A 6,238-nucleotide genomic window follows, 5' to 3' on the forward strand; every position below is an offset into this window, starting at 1 on the left:
CAAAATATATTTTTTTCTATGACATTCAAGGTAGTAAAAGCATTAAGCCACAATAGACACAGAAGTAATTCCTATGCTTATAGGCATTACAGAGCTTAACATTGAGAAGAATTTTAAGGTTATTTTTTATTTCCTACTCACAAATACTGCACCATGTTATTGATATTCAAAGGAATAAAATAATAATTTCCAATTATCAATTCATCATGGTGAACATATAGCATGATTTAATTTTTAATTAAGAAGTCATTTCCAAGGCTAAAATAGTTCATTTTTAATCAAGAAGAACATTATAAACTTTTTCCTATAAACTCTGAACTCTTGAAAGGTTTAATGAGCTACAAGACTGACATTTCCACCACTAAATTTTAACTGAAAACATAAAAGATGAAGGTTTATTTTATTTAGTGGTACATCTGACATGATACTCTTTGCCAGTGTTGGTTTTGGATATAATATGGATCAGTGTTTATAACCAGCAAGAAAGGCAATGCAGGCTGAACAAAGTATGGGAGAGAAGTAAGAGAAGCTGGAGGAAAAGCAAACTCATTTAAGTCAAATCACAGTTCTTGGTCAAGACCAGCAGCACAAAATTCCCTCTTCCACTTGTAAAATATGGTTATTAAAGGTAAATAGAGGGTTTGCCGGTACCTGGAAAATTACAAACAAACAATTTTACAATTTGGAGAGCAGCTTCATGTGGGGCATTCCTTATTTAATCACCTGGAAATGACTTCACACAGAGGAAAAGGCAGATTCTGCTTCAAATTATCACCAATCTGTAAGAAGAGTTTGCCTTTCTCTCTGCCAGTTATAGACATTTGAAAAAAAATACAGATTAGACCGGAAGAAAACATCAAATAGGGGTAAATAAAACCATTCACTAACAGCTGTGTGTTGTGAATCTAGAAAAGATTGTCAGGCACAGATGTCCTGAGGCAGCAGAACAGGAGAAGTGGGGTAGAAACGATGCTGAACAGGGGGTGAGCACTGAGGTAGGAAAGTTAAATGGAGTTTAAGAAGATAAAAATATCTGAGTGCTTTTACTTTAGCACAGCCATTCCCCCTGAGTCTGAGGAGAACAGCAGAAGCCTTTCTCCAATAATTATGTGGACATTTAGATGCAGGCAAGGCAAAGCCAGACCTGTCAGCAAGGGGGGACACCTGGCCAGGCTCTCCACAGCACCAAGAAGGGCAGTACCCACCAGCATCAGAGTTCCCTTTGTCTCACTTCCAGAGTTTCCACAATTAGACTGGCTCCTTTAGGTAATTGAGAAGTGACTCAGCAAGACTAACAACCAGAACTGCACATCAAAACAGTGGGGGGAGAAAAAGATATGGGAGTGAAAGATTGACAGGTATTGAGTTTGCCTGCTGACATTGGTACAAGCTGCTCCACAGGCAGAGGTTTTAAGCATAAATTGTGGCTAAAATAGCTGCCTTTTTAAAATAAATGTCAGTAAATACAGTTTTCTGCTTTGCTATAACAAGTGGATTCTGTTTCTCTACATATACAAGTACATAAGGACAATATCCTGGATGAAGTCCTTCAGATAGGTTTTTTTTTTTTCAGGCTGCCATTTTGATTCAGCAAACAGAAATCAGAATCTGAGCCAAGGCAGTGTCCAAAATACCTTCCTGAGACTTTCTACAATTACACACAGGATGTAAATAATTGTATTTTTAGTTGAGATGTACTATTGGATATCTGGAGGTTTTTTATTAATTTCTAGATTGCAGAGATAAATCCCACTAGTGTGCAAGCAGAGCAGTGTAGAGGAGGAAAAACTTCAACCCAGGCTGCCATACCAACCTCACATTTGCTGGAAATAAGGATGATAGCCCACAGGAAAAAAGATCTGATAGCATTTTTCATTAATTATGCACTGACTTCTTAAAATTATTCAGAGCAGGTTGGACAAGCCTTGATGGATTTCAAAGGCCATCCTGTGTGTACGTACTAAATAGCCCACATTTATTAAAATCCAGCTTTTGGCTATGCAGAGTCCACATTGCCACTCCAATAATTTTCCATAAATTGAAGGCCTTGCAAGTGTAGATTAATTGAGGCCATGAAACAGCAGCTGGAGTAAAGAAATTAGATATTCCCTTTCATAGTTTCTTCTCTTGAACTTTCCAATTTCACAGTGGTGGGCAATTCCCAAAAATCAGGCAGCAGGGGAATAAAAGCTAAAACAGCATTTATTAAATCCAATGGTAGAATTGGTAAATGGTTGCACATGGACTTTTCTTTCTATCTTGGCATCACTTTGAAACGATCAAATAAACAAACATTTCAGTGTTGTGGTTAAGCCCTCCATTTGTGAAAATAGTCAAGAATAATTTATTGTCAACCCTATTGCTAAACCACAGATGATTTGGGAATAACTTTAAGACAACCTGTTTATTGTGTTAAAAAAAGAAAACAAAATCCAAAACCAAACAAAACCATCACACTATAAAAGTCCAAAATCTCACAAAAATCCAAACAAACAAAAAGAATAAATCCAGCAAGGCTCATGTGCTATTTAATATCATGAATAGATTTTGATGCTTTACCTATACATGCAGTATTTAATGGATGATTTCTTACTCACCTGATTCACCGTGGCTCCAAAATGTGGAGGGCTTTTGTGATTAGACAGAAGACAAGCACCCAGGGGTGAAAGTGGGACTCTGCCTCCAAAAACTGGGACTGTCACAGATTGCTCCCCACCAAAGCTGCCACCACCAATGGCTCTGGATGACCTTGGACTCCTGGGCGCTGCCTGTCAACTGCCCCGAGATATTGGGTTGCAGGGTGTTCCTTCTGCCTTGGTTTAAAAGATAAATGTCTGCCAAGGGAGGTGGGAATCTTGCTGGAATAGAAAGAAGACCCCTCCCTCCAGATTTTTACTAACTTGGAAATTATGGGTCTTTCAGGCAAAAAATGCTGAAAAAGGAATAACAGGCCTTTAGTAGAAAATATATATAGACATATATATATATATGGAGATATAAATACACACACATATATATACATATATATGTATGTATGTAGTTATACAAGAGAAAAGCACAGAAAACCAACAGAATTTGGCAAATTTTTGGAAGCTTAAGCCAGCCTGGTACTGTTTTTCCCTCCTGGTGTAGCTGTAGCCAGGACACGCTCTTTGCCATCTTGGAACATCCCAGGTGAGTCAAGAAAAGGGGGTTCTCCCCCTTTCAGGAAGCTTCTAAAAACTTCTGCAGGTGGCAGCAATTCAGAATATAACCCACTCCTTATGATTCCTCAGGTTTAGCTTTTATATTTTTCAGATTCTGTTGTGATTTAGTGTGTAAGTCTAGGCTTACGTGTGTGGCTTAATCCCTGCCATCCAGCTTTGGGAGTCCTGCTCCAACAAGTAGGAATAAATACATCCCCCATGTGAGACAGCACCTCTTAATCCCAGCATCTAAGCAATGATAAAGGGAAAAATTCACTGAGTTGTCACACCACATTCCTATGGAAAAGGGCTGATATTGGCAGTCAGGCATTGAGGAGCAAAAGTGGGATTCTGCCTCCGAAAATCCTGAATGTCGAAGGACTCCTCCTGGACCAAAGCTGCCAGGAGCTATGGCTGTGGCCTCCCAGGGCCTGCTTCTTAACCATCCTCAAGACATTGGGTTGGCAGGCTTTCCATGCTATGGAAAAGGGCTGATATTCACAGTCATGTGTTGCCAGAAGTGGGATTCCACCTCCTAAAATTGCAAACATCAGAGGATTGCTCCAGCACCAAATCTGCCAGGACTGATGGCACTGGCTGGCCTTGGATTCCCAGGAAATGCCTCTAAACTGCTCACAGTAAATTGTATATCTGGCTTTTCCTGCCTACAGAAAAGTGCTGACATTGGTTGTCAGGCACATGTGGGTCTAAGTGGGCTTCTGTCTCCAAAAATTTCCATCACGGAATGCCTCCCAGACCAACAGCTCTGGCTGGCCTTGGGCTCCTGGAGACCTCCTAGAAACTTCCCTCAAGGCATCGAGTTGCAGGGTTAAAGCCTCTCTTCCTCCAAGGCCAGTTAGGGCTGTCAGTTCTGGTTAGACCAGGCTGCTCAGGGCCCCACCCAACCTGGTTTTGAACAATTCCAGGGATGGGGCATACCTGACTTCTCTGGGCAACAATAGGAAGAAGATGCCTGAGTGACTGGCAAAGCAAGCTCAGCAAAGCTGCAAACACAAGCTCCAGTAACATTCATTCATTCATTCTTCAGCTTCTCAATCATAAACTTTTATGTTTCATCATCGACCCATAATTGTACTCCCCTCCCTGACTTCCGTAACTGCCCTTCCTCCACTCAGACCAGGCTATATTTGATGTGGGGCACTTCCATGGAATTTGAGCTGCTCAGGGAATGGAGCATCTTTCCTATACATCTGTGTCCTCAGGATGCCTGTGCTCAATGAACTCACTGCTATATCTGGCCTCATTTCAGATAATGCATGTAATAAATAACTATTTAATTATGAAAAAAATGTCTTTTTATAAATGCATACTTCAATAAAATATAAAGTAACTTGGAAGCTTAAACCAAACCACATCAAAACAGTCAGACAGTGAATGTAGAAAACTAAAAATGCCTACACACATTTGGGCGGAATATTCTTGTATTGCTGTCAAATTTTAGGAATATCATCTCCGTGGATTTTTCTTCCCTCTACTGTTTTCATCTGCCAGGAACTCCTACTGAGGGCAACCAGCTAGCCGGTGGTTTTAGCAGAGGAAAGCTACTTCTTTCTGAGGAGCTCTGCTCAGCTGCTACAAAATCTGATGGATGAAAACACTCTTTCCACATCCATACATTTCCTGACAATTTCAGACACTTTTATGACCTCCCTGTGCAGTGAAACACTGCAGTCTCATTCCAGCTCTGCATCAAGTAACAGGCAAGAAAGAAACAAATAAAAAGTCTTACCTTCTGGTACTGCTGATAGTACCTTTGGGGGTTTTTATCAGTTAAAACACTTTCCTTGCTAGCACTGCATAGAAGCCATGATTGTAAGATTTAATGAGACTGACTTAATGAGTCTTCTATTTGTTTTCCAGGAACTGACTGGCAGATTTTCCTTGCTATGCCCCAACTCACTAAAAGGGGTAAAAGCAGGGAGCTAAGACCTTCCTCCAGTTCCTGCACGATGGCTGATCTGCTTTTATTGGTTATTTATTTTTGCTGTGATAAAATCTATCAGTTACCATCTTTTGAGCATGTTCGCCTAAATTCAACAGAAGGCTTGTACTCAAGTTCTTGTGGCTAAATGATCTGCAAGTAGCACCCACACTGCCTTTATGATGGAGAGTTTGGGGTTTTCTCCCACCCAGATCTTCACTTTTCTTTTACTTTTCTGCCTCACTGAAGCCAGAACAATTATATGCAGTGCAGGTCATGAAAAAAATTAAAGAAAGCAAGACTGAGTAAAGGCTCTGATTCTTATTTACCCCAGCTGTGCAGGCTGCATTGCACTGCCAGATGTTTCATGGCTGAGCCTGGCCAGAAGAGAGACACTGTGCAGTCCTCACCAAGGGTCACCCTACCAACCAAGTCATTACCAAGTACCACAGCAGGGAAATGACAGAAACATCCTAACAGGAAAAACTCCCACTTTAATAAATCTTATCCTGTCAAAGCAGTGGAGACAAATTCATAAAACATCAGGCCTCATTTGCTCCAGCACTCAGAGAATTATTCATTTAATGCTGTTTCCTGAGGTGGCTTTAATTTCACATTACTCAATAATTTAGCCAATATATTCTTGGACTGATTATTTTATGAGAAAAATTAAAATGGTAAGCAGCAAGCCTCACTTAAGTGTTTGATACATGGTTGTTTAGAAGGACTGAGTGTTGCTATTTGTTGTTCATCCTTCTCCTCCACTCACATAAACTTTTTTGTTAAAATTAACGTCCCCTGTGCTTCAGAAGTCTAGACCTGACAGCAGCAACACGAGTTGGGCAGTGCAGACTCACAGACACCACAAGAGCTCTCTGCTCTGGCTGTCCCCTGCTCTCTCTGAACAGTGACAATTAATCAGGTCAAATTGTCCCAATGCCAAAGCACTTTTGTCATGGCAGTAAATACTTTGAGGGGATTTGCTTCAGATGAAGACATAGATTCATTTCAACTGGTGGCCTCAGCAGGGTCCAGGCTCAGAGGTAAAAAGCTCTGGGACTAATTTACTTCACATCCTCCATTTATGCAGGCCTGAGAATATGAGGTCATT

The sequence above is a fragment of the Lonchura striata genome, chromosome 3, assembly GCF_046129695.1.
Source record: "Lonchura striata isolate bLonStr1 chromosome 3, bLonStr1.mat, whole genome shotgun sequence".
In the NCBI taxonomy this organism is placed as follows: domain Eukaryota; kingdom Metazoa; phylum Chordata; class Aves; order Passeriformes; family Estrildidae; genus Lonchura; species Lonchura striata.